Below are 19603 nucleotides of genomic sequence, written 5' to 3'. Positions count from 1 at the left end.
CTGCTTTGTGGGAGTAAAGCATACGTCTGTCTTGTCTATCGTGTGTCCAGCACCCAGCACGGTATGGGTTGGGTGACTTAACTTGAAGTCTGCCTAGAAGCAAGAATGGGGTGATGAGTTTCAGGGAACCTTGTCCTCTTTCCAGTGAGGAAGGTTTTGCTTGGAGAAGAGGTCTCAAGAGACATTTGTAGGTCCTCTGTCAGAAGATTCGTCTCAGGAAAGTGAGATTAGACCTCTTGTTTGTTCCATCATAAAGTATTTTTTACCTAAAGCTGTTATGTTTGTTTACACACACACACACACACACTCAGTTTGATTGTCTCCTTATAATTTTTTATTTCAATTTTTTTTTAATGTTTATTTATTTTTGAGAGAGAGATGAGACAGAGCATGAGCAGGGTAGGGCCAGAGAGAGGGAGACACAGAATAGGAAGCAGGCTGCAGGTTCTGAACTGTCAGCACAGAGCCCGACATGGGGCTCAAACCACGAACCGTGAGATCATAACCTGAGCCGGAGTCGGCCGCCCAACCGACTGAGCCACCCAGGCGCCCCTCATAATTTTTTTTTTTTAATTTTTTTTTTCAACGTTTATTTATTTTTGGGACAGAGAGAGACAGAGCATGAATGGGGGAGGGGCAGAGAGAGAGGGAGACACAGAATCGGAAACTGGCTCCAGGCTCCGAGCCATCAGCCCAGAGCCCGACGCGGGGCTCGAATTCACGGACCGCGAGATCGTGACCTGGCTGAAGTCGGACGCTTAACCGACTGCGCCACCCAGGCGCCCCCATAATTTTTTAATTGTAAAGCAGACATTAGCAGAAATTTTGGATAGCACGCATCTGTTTTAGACGTTACCTAGAAAAAGTTAGCTGATGTACATATTATATAGGTGAATTTTCTTGTAACTGAAGAAATAAAGAAACTCTGCTGTGTCATCTCATATTTGACTTTGGTCCCTCACCAGAATGAGGTCTTTAGAAGGACAGCAGGTGTTCTGTGCCTTATTTATGTACGGTGTTTGCACATAGTGGATATGTTGCACGTTTTCATTGACTAAGCATGCCTTTGATTCTACCAGTGAGGTGACTGATACTGCCGCCAAGCAAACCTAGTCTCCGAGGCTAAGTAGAAGCCTCAACGTCCTAAAACTAGTGAGACGCAGACCTGGGATTTGCATCCAGTTTAAACAAAGTCCTTGTGTCCTTTACAGCCTATGCAGAGGCATGGCCAACTTCATTACCTGGATTAATCTTCTTTTAGACAGCCCTTGTGTTCGAATATTGAAAGTTGAGAGAATAAGGTTTCTTGATCTGGCCCTTTTTACTTTCTCTTCTTCCTCTCTAGTAGTGGTTCTTACCTGCGGCTGGCATTGTAACCACCAGGAGCTTTCACAAATTGTAGACATACTAATTCAGTAGATGTTAGGAAGGATCTGTTGAGGCAAGCTAGTGCCCTTTCCGTTTCTGGATTACATGGTAAAAACACTCAAGATGTTGGCTATTGTACATAACCTGAAGATACTCTGTATTTTGCCTACTTGGGAATCTGAGTGATGGGTTGTAAGGTGAAGGAGACATTGAACTCATGAGCTGAGTCTGTTCTGTCCCTCAACCTCTCAAAGATTTTGGCTTTGCATGTTTTTATGGGACAAATTACATGCATAGAGGCAGTTGTAAATTTCATTGTTTATTAATTTCAAGACCTAGTCCATAAAGGGTTGGTTGAACAAAATGGTGAATTCAGAGCAAGTTTGAAATCTCTTCCTGTTTCCTCTTGTGCACAAAATTGCATTGTGGAGCAAAAGTTTATCATTTCATAATGTGTGTAAATGAAGGGATCAAAGCTTTTTTCTTTTTTGATGCTTACACTGGGTGAGGATTATCTGAGAAGACCTGGCAGACCAAGGAAATGGGTTTGACTTTCTGCCAGGTGGTCATTGAAATGTTTTTTCCTTTGTGCCCAGTTAAAAGGCTGGGCCTGTAGATTTTCACGCTCTCGTCTGGTTTCAGCTTTGGAAGTGCTTACACAGCTAATCTGGCATTTGTGATTATTTCTACTTTGAGCTCACCAGGAGGCTCTTTGGGGATATTCAGACAGAAATGACTTAATTGGATTTCAGCCCACACACAGTATTTGAATGGCTTTATGGATGACATTAATTGGGCAGCTGCCATAGGAAGTCATATATATATATATATTTGAACTCTAGAATTTCAAAGTACTCTTTGATTCATTCTCTCTCATTGATTCATTGCTAATTTATTTAACAAGTGAAATACTCTAGAAAAATTAATTTATAGCAGTAAAATTAAGAAATATGGTTCGTTAAGTAGAACCATCCTTTGGTTTTGGCATGGTTACATCATTATCTGTATTTAAGGCTCCATGTTCACACTCACAAGCTGGCTCAAGGACAGTTGTATAAGGGATTCAGGGTCTCTTGGATTGAAATTTGGGAGGAGAGGATTCTGGGCCAGATGGCACTGAATGCTGTAGGGTATTGGACAATTGCAACAGATCTTACAAATATAATTAAGGAAGTGAAAGTTTATTGGATGATAAATGTCGGATATTATCATTTTATCGAGCGCCTGCCATGTGGCCAAGCCATATGGACCTCAGCGTGTGGAGGTCCTTTCCTGGAGGCTCTTCCTGTCTAGATAGCCTTGAAATAAGAGAGTTTATGATTATAAAAGAGTGATTTCTTCAGAAACATCTTCCATTCCTGTAGAATGTCCCCAAAAGGAGAACATTTGAGTTCATGTCTGAGCAATGAGTTGGATTTGGCTGGACAGTGGCTTTGGGAAGCTGGAGGGGTAAAGATATTCCCAATATAGGGAAAGAAATAGTAGACATAAAGGCACAGAATTGTGAAAGCATCTGGCATTTGGGGAAAATGGGGGTTAAACACACTTTGACCATTTTAGGAATATTTAAAAGTAGCTAAGCATACTTTTGGAACACAATATTATTAACACTTCTGTTCACTTGGAATAATCATAAATTTGTTCTGGAAGTTAAACTTTATAACTGTTAGCCTTTTTTTGATGGGAAAATTTAATTCACTCAACTTCCTTTTTCACTCCATATTTTATGGAATTTTATGGGATACGTTTAGGGGATACTATATTATCTATATGAGCATCACCCCTAATTAAAAGTGGGAGAAACAAATCAAGTGTATTCAGTACCCATCAGAAATGAATGAAATAGGATAATATGCAGTGAGATTTTTTTTTTTTTCCACACACTTCCTTAGAAGCAAATTCAGGGCACGTGGGTGGCTCACTCGTTAAGCATCCCACTTTGGCTCAGGTCATGATCTCATGGTCCGTGGGTTCGAGTCCCGCATCAGGCTCTGTGCTGACAGCTTAGAGCCTGGAGCCTGCTTCAGGTTCTGTGTCTCCCTCTCCTTGTGCCCCTCCCCCACTCATGCTCGGTCTCTCTGTGTCTCTCAAAAAAAAAAAAAAAGAAGAAGAAGAAGAAGAAGCAAATTCATTCTGTGGGAGGCTTCTCAGTTACCAGTAATTTACCAAATTAAAACAAACAACCTTCCCACAAAATCTTCCTCCAGAGCTCAATTGTTCTCTAAACTTCCAGGGATTTCTCAGATGCGAAAGATCATGGACTCTTCCCAGTCTTTTTTGAGCCACTACCTTCATCTAATAGCTATAAAAATCATGTCCCCCACCCTCATCTTGAGAGTACCGTTTTGGTTTCTTAAAAGGCCAATGATGTGATCTAGAACAAAAATGGGGTTTGAGTAGCCCTTCAGATCCCTGGAGTACTAAAATCTGCATCAGGCCCTATAGTTCACTCACTTAGGAATACGGTGGTTTAATCCTGAGTTAATGAGAACCTAGGCCCTCCCCCGAACAGCTCTCTCTGGATGTTTCCATCCTGTGATGCCCATGCGTGTCAGCTGCAGGCTTAGCAGATTTAGTGCTCTCTCTAAAATTAATGTGTGGCACTAAAATAACGCCAAGGTGTTGAACTTGAAGGGCAGGGGAAATAAAGGATTTGAGATTTCTGATTTGATTAATTCTGGGCTTAGATTTATATAAAACAATGGAAATGTTCCTTGTAGGAAAAAAAAAAAAGGACTCTTGTTTTAGAGAAATACAGGGGAAGCATTCTCAATAGGGTAGTTTGGGGGCATGAATGCTGCCTTTCTGGGGTTGTGTAAGAGTGTCCGTCAGTGAAACCATGCCACCTGGAGCCACTGCCCAGGACCCATCTGCCCCACAGATGGTTATTCTTTTTTTAAATCATTTTATTAAAAACCAGAAGAACAGCATTCAGTGCTTTGACTGTTTTATGACTTTTAGTCTTAAGTATATACCTATTCCCAGTTGAAGAAGTAGAGTGGGATCTTTTCTTTTTGAAGGGCCTAGAAGTGGAGGGGAGCACCATGCCTGTGATCCCAGGGAGGATCCCGCTAGAAAATGGAACCAGTGGAGGAGCGCCTGGGTAGTTCAGTCGGTTGAGTGTCCTACTCTTGATTTCTGCTCAGGTCATGATCCCAGCGTCATGGGATCAAGCCGTTTGACTGGCTCTGCGCTGAGTGTGGAGCCTGCTTGGGATTCTCTCTCTCCCTCTCTTCCTCTCTCCCTCTCTCCCTCTTCCTCCCTCCCTCTCTTTTTCCCTCTCCCCCTCTCCCTCTGCCCCTCTTCCCTGCTCACACACACTCTCTCTAAAATAAAAAGAAGGAAGGAAGGAAGGAAGGAAGGAAGGAAGGAAGGAAGGAAGGAAATGGAACCAGTGGAAAGGACGGAAGCGGAGGACTGCACTGATACATTAGTGCCTCCAATTTGTTTTATCATTTACTGAATCATGGATTAATTGGGTTGCACCCTGGTACCAAGTACAGGGTCAGTCCTGGGTCTCTGCCCTTGAGAAAAGTTAGTCTTCTTCCATCTGATGAGTCCTTTGTGCTAACTGCCCATTCGCTGGAAATGCCAGGGGTGGAGGGACATGTAAAACAGCATCAGAGAAATGAAATTTACAACATCCAGAATGCTAAATGTTCTGCAGGACAAATGACCCAGCTTCTATAACAAATCATCATTAAAATAAAATAGATTTAAAGTGACTTGAAAGACATACAAAACATTGTAATTTATGGGCATTATTTGGATCCTGATTCAAATAAATCAGCTATAAAAAGACATTTATGAGGTGGCTTAGTTGGTTAATCTGGCTCTTGATTTTGGCTCAGGTCACAATCTCACAGTTCCTGAGTTTGAGTGCCACATTGCACTCTGTGTAGCAGGTGTAGAGCCTGCTTGGGATTCTCTCTTTCCCTGTCTCTGCTCTTCCCCTTCTCATGCGTGCGCATGCTCTCTCTCTCAAAATAAATAAACTTAAAAAGACATTTATGAGCAAATTGGGAGAATTGGAACACTAAATGTGAGGTTTATATTAAGGAATTAATTGTTCTTTTAGGGGTAATAATGGAGTTGTACTTATCTACTGGTGATACACACTGAAGTGTGTATAGATAAAATAATTTTTGTGTGGGATTTGCTTTCAAGTCACCTAGTCGGGATTGGGGCAGAGTGATTGCCTATAGGTCCATAGGTGTTGAGGTTGAGTGTTACTGTACCTGGGGAGACATACCCTGGTTACTTCTGCAAATGGTTAAACATCTCCGTTAAAAGGCAAAGTACGCTGATTATGGTACAGTATGGTGAATGTTGCAGTAGGACTTTGCACTGAGGAGGGAAGGCAAGACCTTCTATGTAGGGGAACTGGGAGCGTGTTCCCAGAGGTGGCAGTGTTTAAACTGGGTTTGAAAGAAAGAGTATGTGTGTGAAAACTGGAGAGTCTGTTCCTTTTGTGCCCAGGAGGAAGGAAGCCGGGAGATGCTGTGGGTTTTCTGGTGGATTTATTACTGACTGGTTCCTTCCATTCATTCATTCCTGCATTCATTTAGGGCATGTTTTTCAGGTCCCTGCGGTATGTGATGAGAACTGGTGAAGGAGATGGTATATTAGTTTGCCAGGGCTTCCATGACAAAAGACCACAGGCATTGACTGGCGTAAAGAACAGAAATTTATTTTCTCACAGTTCTGAGGCTGGAAGTCCAAGAGCACGGTGTTGGCAGGTTTGGTTTCTCTCCTTGGTTTGTAGATGGCTGCCATCTTGCTGCCTCCTCCTATGGTCATCCCTCTGTGCTCGAGCATTCCTAGTGTCTCTTCTCCTTCTTATAAGGACGCCAGTCATATCAGATTAGCATCAATCTCCATTTAACTTAATGACCTCGTTAAAGATCCTATCTCCAAATACTGTCACATTCTGAAGTACTACTGGGGGTTAGGACTTCAACAGAGGAATCTGGGGGGACACAATTCAAACCCAGAAGGAAGAGTGCTTGACTGACTCTGGAGGTATCCAGAAACTCTTTCGAGAGGAGGGGCCTTGAACAGCCTCTTGAAAGAGGGTAGGATTTCAGCCCTCTACTGGGCACTGGAACAGGGTGGGGAGGGAGCCGAGAATCTGCAGGAAGTTCCCAAAGATGAGGTGAAGGTGGGAGAGGGCTTTGGAGACCAAGGCAGTGAGCAGCCATCTTAGCAGTGGAGTTCTGAAATGGCAGAACCGGAATGGAGAGGAGGGCTGATGGTGAGGGCTTGCTTAGTGCCGGGGGTAGGGGGTATGGATGAGAGGAAGGGGAGAGAGCATGTGCCCTATGTCCTGGCTGGGCTTCCCTTCCGGAAAACCATGCAATGAAGAGAAATGGGAAAGGGGATGTGATTTTATCTAATAGATTAATGTCCTAATCACCAAAGTAAGACGTAGTTGTAAAAATGTTACAGAAAAGTTAAGAGTAAAATCATACTCCTCACCGCTGTTTCCACCCCATAAGCTTATTGGTTGTAACCACTGTTAACAACAGCCTGTGTCTGGCCTTCTTGCTTGCTTTTTAAGATTCTGTTTTTAAAAAGTGTAAATTAAAGAGAGAGAGAAAGAGAAGGAGGGAGGGGAGAGAGAAAGAGGATTTGCTTGGGGTTCCTGGGTGGTTCAGTTGGTTGAGCGCCTGACTTCGGCTCAGGTCACGGTCTCACGGATTGTGAGTTCGAGCCCCATGTCCGGCTCTGTGCTGACAGCTCAGAGCCTGCAGCCTGCTTCTGATTCTGTGTCTCTCTCTTGCTCTGCCCCTGTCCCACTCATGCTTGCTCTCTCTTTCATTCAAGAATAAATAACACATTAAAAAAAAAATTAGAGAATTTGCTCACTCCTACCCCATTTGTTGACCTTGGCCTTTCTTCCATTTTCCCCCTTTCTTTCAGTTCTTTATCCCCCAAAAGTAAAGGACTTGAACTTCAGCAAAATAATTAGTAATTCTTACACATATGCATAGTTAAAAGCCTTTGAATTACCTGGCACACCAGAATTGTCTCAGATAAGATTTTAGAGTCTGTGTGTCTTGTCTTGCGTTGCCTTGCCTTCCCTGTCCGTCCATCCTGCCTTTTGAAACAAAAGGGGGTTTTGCCCAAGTTTTGTCCAGTAGTGCATGTTAGTGTTTAAGGTTTAGTTTTGTCAGTGTACCTTTTATGGGTATTGTAACTATCTGGACAGCAACAGGCCCCTGTCATAAAGAGTGCTAGTGAGCCTTTTAATAATGTGATGGCCATGCTTCATTTTGTTGCTCTTCGGGCGTATTGCATTTTTCACGAATTGAAGGTTTGTGGCAACCCTGGGTTGAGCGAGCCTATTGGCGCCACTTTTCCAACGGCATTTGCTCACTTCACGTCTTCATGCCACGTTTTGGTTAAGGCCTGCAGTATTTCCAACTGTTGCATTAGTATTACATTTGTGATTAATCACAGTGATCAGTGATGATGGCTGGCATTTTTTTTTAGCAATGAAGTATTTTTTAATTACGCACGTACATTGTTTTCTTAGACCTAATGTTATTGCACACTTAATAGGCTGCGTTATAGTGTAAATATAGCTTTAAATGCACTGGAAAGCCACAAAAAAAAAAAAATTCATGACTTGCTTCTTGCAGTATTCATTTTATTGCAGTGGTCTGGAACTGAACCCTCCGTAACTCCAAGGTATGCCTGTATGTGTCATTAGATTGTCTAGCTATGGCATTGGGGTGGATAGCAGGCTTTGTAGGCTGATCCCGAAAACTGATTTGGACAAGGGGGAAGATCTCAGGAGTCACACACCTTATCAGACCTTTTGGAGAATGGAGTTTTGTACCATCAAGTATATAAACAAAAATCTTTACAAACCATTGGAAGTGGCGTTGCTAATCAAATTCCTGTCTGTTAGAATTTTTAGGCAGTGGACTGTAAAACTTAAATTCATATTAAGATTTGCATTATGACTTTTTTGTCATGGTATTTTAGATAAGCCTTAATAATTTTTTTGGTACTGCATCGTCAAGTTTGATAATTCTTAAATTCACTTGTACGTCAAAGCCGCAGAATTGGAGCTGAAGGACCCTTGTCCTGAAGGAGGAAACAGAGGCACAGAGTCATACAGGGCATTGGGTCACTGAACCAGGCCTGGAACCCCATTCTGATGTGTGGCCTCATGCCACTTTTTGTGATCCTTATATGTGGTTGACCCCATTGCCCGCAGTTTCAGTCCTACAAGGCAGAAATTTCCATTATTTTAGAACGTAGAAACCTCAGAGCTTAAAATCTGACCCATTTTCCCTCCTTTCCAAACACCCGCCTTAGCCATATGTGATGGCACTTTGTGGCTGTTCAGAGAGTTAGAAATCAGTACTTCTTTTTTTTTTTTTTTCCATTTTCATTAATGAACTTCTAATCAACAGATATAATCAACTGATAACCAGCATTGTCATTTAGAACAGATAGAAATCCAGCCCAATGCAGAAAATCTTGGAGTTTGTCAGGGCGCCTGGGTGGCTCAGTAGGTTAAGCATCCAACTTCGGCTTGGGTCGTGATCTCGTGGTTCATGGGTTTGAGCCCCGTGTCACGCTCTGTGCTGATGGCTCAGAGCCTAGAGCCTGCTTTGGATTCTGTGTCTCCGTCTCTCTCTTTGCCCCTCCCCCATTCACGCTCTGTGTCTCTCAAAAATACACACACACACACACATAAAAATTAAAAAGAAAAAAACTTGGAATTTGTCCTGCTCAGGACTGCTTTATCTTGAGTAAGAATCCTAATTTCATGGGACCTTTTGAAATTTGGACCCTTGCTTATGGCCTTCCATTACTCTCTGGGCCCTGACTGGGGACCACTGTGCATGGTGTGAGTCCACATGGGGGAAGAAACTAGGGTTGAATTTTAGCCAGGCCACTCAAGGAGACTTTTGTATAGCTTGTTCAGTGTCTGAAACTAGCACTTTCCCACCGAAATAAAGTTTTCCACCAAGTAGCTTGGTAGGAATGAAACATAGTTAGTTCTGCCAGAAGTCACCAAGATAGCCTGGCCCCATGTCCTTCTGGTCAGGCAGGGACCCTGCATATTCCTTCTGAGCTGGATGTCAGCTTGGGCCACTGTAGGGCCTATGTGCTCTGAAGAGGGGTCTCACGTGGAGAGGGCAAAGAGGGGTAAGAAAGGGTGAGATGAGGCTGTGACATTTGGGAGCCCAGAGGGCCTAAAATTAGGGGTCTGGAGGTTTCTCGTGGTGCATTTAGTATGTGTAAGATTGGGTTGTGATGCCCACCTGAGGTAACCTGTGACTCTTTTGGTTGTGTGCACTACTCAACCCAGTCAGATGATGTTTTTCGGTAATTCTTTTCGCTGCATTAACATCTAAGAGAAACGGTTCCTTTGAAAATAAGGTACCGTGTGCCTTCGTGGGCTTGCTTCTTTGACACAGCATTATGCCGTCCCTACCTGATTGGAGAGGCTGAAGCTGGCCTCCCAGTGTAGCAGATACTCCAGACCGATGGCGGCGGCAGTCAGTCTCTGCTTGAGTCTCCAGGCTCTACCTGTTAGTGGTGATCTTTTCTGAGGAGAAAGAGCATTGGAAGGGCACTGAAATCAGGCCGGGGCGCCTGGCTGGCTCAGTCAGTTGAGCGTCTGACTTTGGCTCAGGTCACGATCTCAACGTTCGAGGGTTCAAGCCCCGTGTTGGGCTCTGTGCAGACAGCTCAGAGCCTGGAGCCTGCTTCGGATTCTGTGTCTCCCTCTCTCTCTGCCCCTCTGCCGCTCGTGCTCTGTCTCTCTCAAAAATAAGTAAATGTTAATAAAAAATTTGAAATCAGGCCAGCGTAGGTTTCGATTCTGGCTGTGGGCCATCTCGTGGCTTAGTCCCTGAGCTGAATGATAAGATTTCTCTCATCGGGTTGCTGTGAAGGGGGAGCACCAGTGCAGTGTCTCACTGGGACCAGGACAAGCTCTTCTCATCTCTGCCTGTTACTCTCTTTCCGTGAATCAGGGAGAAGGAGAGGTGGTATCCCCTGAGCACTCAGTATGAGCCTTCGGGAAATTTGGGTGGTCCGGGAACAGTGGCCAGCTGTAAAATAGGTAGAGCTGAGCGTCCCCGCACACAGCTTTGGGCCATCAGCGGAACGGGGCACATACCCCCTTGCTAATCCTTCATGACTCCCCTGGAGTAAAGCGCATTAGTGATGGACGTCACCACTGGACCTCCATGCGGGGCTAAGGTATGAAGGACACCGCCCGGGACCTCCGGTGTCTGGTGCTGTAGCAGGCACTGGAAGTCTAAATGAGACTAAGGTCGGCACTGGTGGCGGGGCAGGGGGGCGGCATCTCTGTGCCAGGCCCTGGCCCCAGGACCCATAGTGCTCCCAGAATTGCAGATCGAGGTACCGAGGCACGCAAGCCCAGAGCACGCCCTCCCAGTTGAAACAGGTGCTGTAGCCAGATGCCCCCAGAAGACCGGGGAGAAGCCCCAAGTTGTGGCTCAGGTTTTTCAAAGACATATTTGAGAAAAAGAAAATGTCAGTGTTACAGACAATTCAGAAAATCCTGTGGATTTCGCGGTGATAAAATGTTGCATTATTAGGAGTCCAAAGAAATGTGGAGGGGAGATATGTTTGGTATCAGGGTTCATTGCTTTCTGGTTCTACCTCTTCGTCATCTGTTTCTAAAGGGAGATGCACATGGTGCTAGTGGGAAACTATTTTCAAAGGAAAACCTAGACGCGTTTGTATATTCCCGTCTGTGTGCAACACACTCTGTAGACTGTCCTTGAGTGAATTCTTGGGCGAGAACCTTCTGCAGTCCAGCTGACCTTGTGCTGGGTAGCGTTTGCAGTCTGAGGTGGTTTTTGCACAAGAGTGTATGCTTTCCTGATGGGTTTAAATCTTTGTACTTAAGATCTGATTGGAAATGTTTGTCCTTACCAGAGGTTTTGAATACGCCAATGGCCCCACATTAAATAAACATAGGACGTGGGCAGGGTACATTTAAACCCAGGATGAGACAGGTCTTGATCCCTCTGTTTATTTCCATTGCAGGCGTATGCTTTGTGCATTGACCGTTTGTCTGTGAAATGCTTTTCTCTGGGAAAACACTGCAGCCTTCCTTTTTCACACTTGAATCCCAGATAGCCATTTGTGGATTCGAGCCCCGCATCGGGCTCTGTACTGACAGCTCGGAGCCTGGAGCCTGCTTCTTCAGATTCTGGGTCTCCCTCTCTCTGTTCCTCCCCCGCTCTCACTCTGTGTCTCTCAAAAATAAATAAAGGTTAAAAAAAAAAAAAAAAAAGAATACTTGCTCAGGACCTGAGTCCGGATACTAAAACTTCTATTTCTGGAGATCCTGTCATTTGATTGTAAACATGTAGCAGAGAGAAGGGTGTAATTGTCCTGGTACACATCTTGCCTAAACCTAGTATTTCATTTGTGCTGCGGCATCACCTTTTCCTTGCATTAAATCATATATATACATATATACATATATATTTTGTAAGGTCTGCAGCCTTTAAAATAATGCTAGAGAGTGCATAAAGAGGAATTAATTTTTTAATCAAAATTTATGAATGTGCCATATAACGTTTTTATGAAAGCCCTACTTGAATTATCTTTTTCTATTGGACTAAAATAGAATTTGATTTTTTCCATGGGGTATTTAACGTTTTGGGTCATAATCATGCTAGGGATGAATAAATAGATCTTCTCTGAGTGAACTGTCAGGACCGATCCCCTCTGGGTCTGAAATGTAATTAAAACTGTCAGTGAACTCTCTTGGAGGTCCACAGAGCTTCAGGGTCCCCTCAGCAATGCTGGGCAAGGACTGAAAAGAGCCCCCCAAGTGCGGAGAACGTAAGGCAGCAGCAGACTCCCCCAGAGCAAGGGGGAGAGGCCACAGGTCATCTCCGTCAGGCTGCTCTTGTCCCCACTTCCTTGTGGTTTCTGGACGTTATTCTCAGATTTCCTGCAGGGATGTTTTGTAGCACAAGGCTGTGGGGTCCAGTAGGGGATCTCTCCCAGTAAATGGCCAGTGCAAGAGACCTCCGAGACAGAGGAGTGAGTCTCTAAATTTAAACATCCCTGCTCTCTGCAACCCTTCTCCCTTCATTAGGCTCTCAGACTTGCTTCCTTTCCACTGGGCAACCTTTCTTTTGTTTCCAGCAGGCTTCGAAGGCTGTGGGGAGGAGCCGTCTTGGGGAAGAGGGCTGAAGAATCTTGGGAACTTAGGTGCCTGGGTTATGGCTAGCTGTCCCCACTGTCCCCATCTCTTTCCTCCGTAGAGGTACCTGGCTGCCTCAGAGGTACCAGACAGGAATCTGAAGGTGGAGGAGGAGGACGTTTTTGTTTGGGCAGGGGTCAGTAGGTACAAAGCAACTTTTTTTCTGGGGTGTATTGAAAATATTGGACCCTCATGCACTGCTGGTGGGAATGCAAACTGGTGCATCCACTCTGGAAAATAGTGTGGAGGTTCCTCAAAAAATTAAAAATAGAATTACCTTACGACCGAGCGATGGCACTACTAGGAATTTATCCAAAGGATATGGGAGTGCTGATGCATAGGGGCACTTGTACCCCAATGTTTATAGCAGTGCTATCAACAATAGCCAGGGTATGGAAAAAGCCCACGTGTCCATCAACTGATGAATGGATAAAGAAGATGTGGTTTATATATACCATAGAATACTACTCAGCAATGAGAAAGAATGAAATCCTGCAATTTGCAACAATGTGGATGGAACTGGAGGGTATTATGCTAAATGAAATAAGTCAGGCAGAGGACAGTGATCATATGTTTTCACTCATATGTGGAATTTGAGGAACTTAACAGAAGACCATGGGGGAAGGGAAGGGGCAAAAAATTAGTTTCAGAGGGAGGCAAACCATAAGAGACCCTTAAATACAGAGAACAAACTGAGGGTTGATGGGGGTGTGGGGGAGAGGGGAAAATGGGTGATGGGCGTTGCAGAGGGCACTTGTTGGGATGAGCACTGGGTGTTGTATGTAAGCAATGATTCGTGGGAATCTACTCCCGAAACCAAGAGCACACTGTATACACTGTATGTTAGCTAACTTGACAATAAATTCTATTTAAAAAAGAAAATTACTGGTTTCAGGCAAATAATTTTCAGGCAGTTAACTTAAAATCAAACGAGCACGTGGTCCCAATAAATGTGTTTTTTTTCTGTTTCCTTTCAGAATTCATATGTTCCTTCTATACAAGTGATTCCCCAGATCATAATCCTCTGCTGAGATTTGGGTTGGATTCAAGAATCTGGAGAATTCCTGCAGCTTTGTAACTTCAGGAGGTGTGACCAGCTGAGAAATTCACCTTTTGAGGAGTTCTGCGTTTTGCCAGTCATCTCTTATAACTGAGTGCCAAAGGTAAGCCTGCGATTTCTTGCTTAAAACAGCTGGGAGAAGTTGGTGCTTTCGCCTCAAATGCTCGATTTGCATGGTAGGTTTTCCATTAGTAAAATGACAAGAAGTGTGGCCCTCATGTATTGAGCTACATAAACTGTAAGTTTTCAAGGGCTCTGGTTCAAAAATGAGTTGACTCTTCCTGCATCAGCACATGATGGCATTACTTGGGTAACCAGGAAGCAGAATGGTGGGTGTCCCCCCACTTATAAAACGCCCTGTGGCACCAGCTCGAGGTGGCCTTGAGTCTGTACAAGTCGAGGCCTTCCTTGTGCTGCTCTGGGACTATGAGATACATAAGAACTGCCTTCAGGATGCTTTTGGTCTGGTAAAGGTTCATTCCAACTGTGACACCTAGAAGAATAGTCTACGTGTAAATGTGCAAACGGATAAAGGATTCTGGGGAAAATTCTGCTTGGTTGTATGAGAAATCTGCTCGCACGTGTTAAAACTGTACCCGTAATACAGCATGTGGGCTCTGAGATCCAGGGATCCTGTAATAGCCGTTCCTGGGCAGAAACATGTAGTCTGTATAACAGAAATATTTTCCAGCCCTAACAAATCGTTTGGGACGTATGATTGAAATTGTAAGGGTAGTGGTTTGGTAGTGTGGTTAATCTGGTGTTCTGTCTCTGGCTGGGCAGTAGGCAGGCTTTATGAAGAAGGTGCAGTTTGGAGGTGAGAGCACCCAATTCACTAGCTTTCCTTCAGACCCTTATTTTGCGTGTGTTATTCACAAATTGTTTTAAACTGTTCTTGAATCTATAACTTTGGGCTGTAGAATCTCTTGGTATGATTTCTGTAAGTTTATTAATTTGATATAGATGAGAATTAGCTTTCATTTCATCTAAAACTGCTGTTAAAATTTTTGTAAGTGGGTTTTTTTTCCCCCTTAACGACTTTTTTTTTTTTTTTTGGAGGCTTCTTAATTTTACTTCTGCTCCTTTTTGATGTGTAGTAACCTGAACAGCACAGAAATAATAGGTAGTATTTCATAAGAGTAGGATTAAGTGTCTGGGTGTCTTCAGCTTATTATTATCCTTTATGATTTCACGTGGAGGAAATGACATGTCCCATTTATTTAGAGTGTTGTTCATTGTGATTTCCAGGTCTAGGGCTTGGTTTGGAATTGAGAGCTCGAAGGTCATATTGTGTAGCTGAATTCTATGCCCTCCTTCCTCTCTCCCACTATGCTTAAAGTTATCCTGACCCTGTGCCCCCTGGACTGGTCTCTTACTAGCTTTACGTAGCCTCATGCGTTGATGGGGCACTCCCAGGTTTCTCCTTCAGACCTGATGTAAGGTAAACATCATTGGGATGTTTCATGTCCAATCCTAGGAGATTTCATTACACAGAAAAGCTCTTACCCTTTGCAAATCAATTTTTTATAATAGTCATTGAAGTGGAACCTTTTAAGACTTAGTCTTTTATAAATGCAGTCACGTATTTCATGGTAATAAGCGAGAAATTAGTGCAAATCCTCAAATCTGATCGTCAGGATTCATCAGGAATTCATCAGTATTAGAATGTGACACTTAATGACATTAACACACTTCATGTTATCACTTCAGTTATTCTGAAAGTGTCTCGTTCGGAGAGTGGTAAAGCAGAGAAAGTAACGTGCTCACTCCTGGCAGTATATTCCGCACGAGTGCCCGGCAGGTATCTATTACTATTAGGCAAATGGTTGATTCCTGTGTACAGTTAGATAGAGAACCATTCATAACCATGAAAAGATTCTTACAGAAATATCTATACACATATTATTTTAACTAGTTCATTTCTATAAGCTCATGACATCCATGACCAAAAAACCCTGATTGACTTATTAAGAATCACTTTTGTGGTTTAGAATAATGTCCAGTGGGAAAATCATTAGATGTATCCATTTGTATAATAAATATTTATTGTGAGCACCAACTAGATTCTAAACCATTTTTCTTACATTGACCGTTTTAGCACTGTGTTTTAGCAGCTACAAAAATAGATAAAATAAGCTCTAGAAAGCCTTTCTCATGCCCTTATGGGATGAGGCTGGACCCTGACAGCTGTGGCTGAGGTTCTTACAGTGAGTCCCTGGTGCACATGGCAGGGCGAACTGGCTGGCCCTCAGAGAGGAGTCTGGAAAAGCCAGAGGATGCTCTGTTTGGAGTGAGTTTTGAAGAATGAGGGCATGTGTGCACCGAGGCATACTGGGTCCCCTTGGCAAGGACAAGCTAGGTGAATTCACTGGGTAATGGATCTTAGAGTTTCCAGATCATTTAAGCAATATGGGTGGGGACCCAGCATGCTCTTTGGTCAGTGGTCTTTCAACTGCCAGCAGGAAAAGGGCACATTTTGGAAAGAAGTGACAGCTGTGCTAGCCTGGTAAGGTGGTTAGTGGGATGTCAGCCTCGAATGAATTGCCCAGTTATTGGGACACAAAGTATGCCCTGTCCTAGCGCAGACCTGCACCTAGGGCCGGGCTGAGGGTGGAATGAATGAAGACAGTGGAATGTCCATGCTGCATTTCAGAGGGGCCCAACTGGAGTCCCAAGCCCCTGTTTACCAAGTTGTGCACTTCCCTGCCCCATATTGTCTTCCCTGGAGCCTCCCCCACTTTGAGGTTGAAGAGCAGAATCTTGGGAACTCCCTAACCTTGACCCTGCCTATTTTGCGAAGTGGAGACCATGGGAGAAGCCTGGCGGCAGACCCTTTCCCATTTACATTAGAACTGTTAGAGAATGCGTAGCCTGTACTTAACTCTTCTCATGTATGATTGAGAATCGACTGGGGTTCATGGTCGTTGGAGGCTGGCTGGGGTTTACTGGGGATGGAAGACATGAAGGGCATGGTACACTATGCTGAAAATCTCTCATCTTTTGAGAAACGATTTAGAACCATTTTCAGGACAGAAGCTTAAGGGGTAGAAGGATCATGGTGTCATGGGGCAGGAAAGACTGTGGCTTAGGTGAGAAGACTCGTGAGTGAAGTGAAGGAAAGGAGACGAAGATTTCAGACCGTCAATTTGCTGATAGTATCGGAGAGCAGATGTTAACGGGGATCCTGTCCACATCATTTCCTTTATTCTTTTTTCCAGTTTTCTGGAGGTCTGATTGACAAAATTGTAAGATACTGAAAGCATACTTTGTGGTGATTTGATACACCATATACACTGTGAAAGAATCCTGACCATCTAGTTAATTAACACATCCATCACCTCACATATTTCTCTTCTCCTGTGTGTATGTGAGAACATTTAGGTTCCCTCTTAGCAAATTTCGATTAAATAATGCAGTGTTATTAACTGTAGTCACTCTGTTATGTATTAGATCCTTAAGCTTTATTTATCTTCTAGCTGAAAGTGTGTCTCTTTTATCAACCTCTGGCTGTTTCCTCTAACCTCAGTCCCTGGCAACCACTTTTCTACTCTGTTTCTAGGAGTTTGACCTCCTCCCCCCCCCCCCCCCCCCCCCCGCCAGATATCACATATAAGTGATACTACACAAGATTTGTCTTTCTCTGCTGGCTTATTTCACTTAGCATAATGCCTCAGAGTCCATCCGTGTTGTCAAGAATGGCAGGATTTCCTTTTTTTTTTTTTTTTCACGGCTAAATGTTATTCCGTTATGAATAAACACCACGTCTTAATCCATTCATTGCTGGATAGACACGTAGGTTGTTTCCGTATCTTGGCTATTGTGAATAACAATAGCAGTGAATTTGGGGGTGCACACATCTCTTTGATATCCTGTTTTCGTTTCCTTTGGATAGATATCCAGAAGTGGGATTGCTGGATCGTATGGTACTTGCGTTTGTAATCTTTTGAGGAATCTCCGTAGTGTTTTCCACAGTGGCTGCACCAACTTACTTTCCTATCAACAGTGAGAAGGTGCTTCCTTTTCTCCACATACTTGTCAACACTTGTTGTCTCTTGTATTTTTGCTAATAGCCATGCTAACAGGTATGATGAGGTGATATCTCATTGTGGTTTTGATACATTTCCCTGGTGATTAGTGATGTTGAGCGCCTTTTCATGTACCTGTTGGGCATTTAGATATCTTCTTTGGAAAAATATCTGTTCATATCCTCTACCTATTTTTTATTTGTGTTTTTGCTACCGAGTTGTATGAGTTCTTTATATATTTTGGATATTAGCCCTTCATCAGATAATGTGATTTGTATTTTTCCCCATTCAGTAGGTTACTTTTCACTCTGTTTATGGTTTCCTTTGCTATGCAGAAGCTTTTTAGACTGATGTAGTCCCACTTGTTTATTTTTGCTTTTGTTGACTTTTGCTTCCAAAAACACATTGCCAAGACCACTGTCAAGGAGCTTACTGCCTATGTTTTCTTCTGGGAGTTTAATGGTTTCAGGTCGTATATTCAAGCCTTCAATCTACTTTGAGTGAATTATGTCTATGGTGTAAGATAGTGGTCTAGTTTGATTCTTTTACATGTGGCTGTCCAGTTTTCCCAACACCATTTATTAAAGAGACTATTCTTTCCCTGCTGTATATTCTTAGCTCCTTTGTTGGAAATTAATTGATCATCCATGTATGGGTTTATTTTGGGGCTCTTTGTTCCATTGATCTATGTGTCTCTTTTTATGCCAACACCATACTGTTTTTGATTACCACAGCTTTGTAATATAGCTTGAAATCAGAAATCCATGCCTCCAGCTTTGTGGGGTTTTTTGGGTTTTTTTGTTTTTGGTTTTTTCCCCCCAAGGTTGCTTTGGCTATTCAGGATCTTTTGTGGTTCCATAAAAATTTTAAGATTGTTCTATTTCTGACAAAAATGCCATTGGAATTTTGATAGGGATTGCACTGAGTCTGAAAATGGCTTTGGGTTATATGGACATTTTACCAATATTAATTCTTACAATCCATGAGCATGGAATATCTTTCTGTTTGTGTTTTCTTCGCTTTGTTTCGTCAGTGCCTTACAGTTTTCAATGTATAGATATTGTACCTCCTCAGTTATATTTATTGCTAGGTATTTTATACTTTGTGATGCAATTGTAAATGAGATCGCTTTCTTAATTTCTCTTCCTGATAGTCCATTGTTAATGTAGAGGAACAGAACCGATATTTGTACAGCATATTGATATTGTATATTGCGACTTCATTGAATTTGTTTATCATGTCATCTGCAAATAGTGACCGTTTTTCTTCTTCCTTTCGGATTTGGGTGCTTTTTGTTTCTTTTTCTCGTCCAATTGCTCTGGCGAGGAATTCTAGTACTATGTTGAAAAGTGGCAAGAATGGACATGCTTCTCTCGTTCCTCAATCTTTGGGGAAAAGCTATCAGTTTTTCCACTATTAGGTATGTTATTAGCTGTGAGCTTTATTATGTTGAGTTTACATTGCTAAAAAATACTGCAGTATTGATTCTACCACAGTTAACCTGGTGGTGGAGTTGATGGGAACCTGCTTTAACCTACTGGACACTTTTCAGTCCAGGTTTGCCCAAGTACAGGGGCTCTCAAACATCTGCACCTGTGCTCTCATTTGTACCCCATGTTTGGAGTGTGATGCTTATAATGCAGGGCAGCATTCCATACAGATGGCACCACCCCTGGAGAGGGTGGCCCTGCCTCTCTCTCCCTGTTCTGGGCAGTCAGTGAATCTGAAAAGGGATTTCACTTGACTGTAATATCTTTGTGCATCTTAGCAAATTTCACATCATTGCATATTAGGTTTGCTGCAACATTCTAACCAATTATGGTCTGAAAGTGGATATTTCTCCGTGTACCAAAGAAACACATTTTAGATGTCAGTCCTTTTTGTCTTCCCATCGATCCTTTTATTTTGAACTTCTTGAAGAGTAAATGG

The 19603-nt window shown here is 43.1% G+C and overlaps 1 protein-coding gene across 3 annotated transcripts in view; it reads left to right on the top strand.

Moving 5' to 3' along the window:
• NCK2 (NCK adaptor protein 2) overlaps nucleotides 1-19603 on the top strand; it is a 154430-nt gene that overhangs the window by 66578 nt on the left and 68249 nt on the right. For all 3 annotated transcript variants that reach the window (XM_043603042.1, XM_043603041.1, XM_043603040.1), the window contains exon 2: nucleotides 13567-13752. The gene's annotated coding sequence lies outside the window, so the exon portion shown is untranslated. The remainder of the gene's footprint in view (nucleotides 1-13566; nucleotides 13753-19603) is intronic.

This window comes from Prionailurus bengalensis, chromosome A3 (genome assembly GCF_016509475.1).
Source record: "Prionailurus bengalensis isolate Pbe53 chromosome A3, Fcat_Pben_1.1_paternal_pri, whole genome shotgun sequence".
NCBI classification, from domain to species: Eukaryota; Metazoa; Chordata; class Mammalia; order Carnivora; family Felidae; genus Prionailurus; species Prionailurus bengalensis.
The sequence above is the reverse complement of the archived record's forward strand: the minus strand, read 5'-3'. Positions and strand labels throughout refer to the sequence as shown.